Source organism: Austrofundulus limnaeus, unplaced genomic scaffold (assembly GCF_001266775.1).
Source record: "Austrofundulus limnaeus strain Quisiro unplaced genomic scaffold, Austrofundulus_limnaeus-1.0 Scaffold2174, whole genome shotgun sequence".
In the NCBI taxonomy this organism is placed as follows: Eukaryota; Metazoa; Chordata; class Actinopteri; order Cyprinodontiformes; family Rivulidae; genus Austrofundulus; species Austrofundulus limnaeus.
Genome location: NW_013954576.1, coordinates 26234 through 27665, shown reverse-complemented (window position 1 = coordinate 27665; position 1432 = coordinate 26234).

The window sequence follows — 1432 nt, the reverse complement described above, 5'->3', positions numbered from 1 at the left end:
GTTTTTCCTCAAAATCAGTTTTTTGTTGCTACTGCTCAAACTTCAAAATTTAGTTTTATGATTAAATTTCAGTTCATTCAAATGATACATTAATAAGGCTTTTATTCATTATATTTTGACAAAATGCAATTTTTGTTAACATTTTAGTCAAAACACTTTATTTTTACCTTTTTCTCCTGATACAACGTTTAGACTTAATCCTTGTTTTAYATAAAAGTATTAATTAATGGGAGATGATTCGTCACACAGCAGTATACTTTTATTAGTCTTTAAGTTTTAAATCTAATATTAAAAGTGTGAATGCTGTTCTGTTTAAATTTGAACTCAAAATAATAAATTATAAATTACTTTCTCTTTTAGATTCAGTCAAACGTCTCATTAAGTCCAGGTCTAAAACTGACTTTTATTTGCTGATTTATTATCTCACATGTTGTTGTATTTATGTATTATTACTTATGAAATCACTACAAATATACACATCATTCATGTGACTGCTGATTTTTATTATTTTATAATTGCTTGAGTAGGATTATATTCTGCTACCAAAAAATCAAAAATGAGTTATATTTCAGGCCATATCTGTGTGTTTATTTATTAGATGACTTTAAATGAAACCTAGAGGAAATAATTATTGCATTTATAATTACTGACCATGTCACTATGGTTACCACWGCCAACAGACCTTAAAACACTAAAACTGTTGACAATTTTACAAAACTTGCAGGAAATCTCAGTGTTGGTTGTAGCTGAGAGTCAATCACAACGTATGTTTGAAGTCTTACAGAAACTTCAGCATATCTCTGTTTTATTTGTCTGTTAGCAAAATATCTCATAAACCACTGGACAGATTATAAAAACACTTTACGTAAATAAGCACTGGATTCATCTGTAAACCTGATTAATTTTAAATAAATTAACTCAACTTAGCCAGCTCACTTTGATAAAAAAGAGTTATAACTAGTGATGCTCAGTACTGCCAGTTTTCTTTCTGATACTGATACCAAGTAAATGTGTCTGGTATCAGAGGTACTGATCCGATACTGATACTGTGTAATAACACACATGATGTGTAAATCTTAAAAAGTAGTGTTTTTCAAATAATCGCTTTATAAATAATACATGAGAGTCATTTATTTAATTTAAGTCTTTCTAACCCTAACTCTACATTTGTTCAGCACAATTTTAAATTCTTTTTCTAAAGAAATATAATAATTTTTGAATAAAAGTGAGAAAAGTATTCTAAAAGTTGTTACTTTGTAWATTGTGTAGCGTTGTTTGTGTGTTTGTAAGAAGGTCCCTGTCCGGAGCTAATGCTGGGGGCCGTGGCATGAAAAAGTTTRKGAACCCCTCATCTAGAAATTAACTACAGTCACACGAAGCAGATTATATGTTAAAATGACCTGCCGTACCTGTACAGACTGACTGAACACAG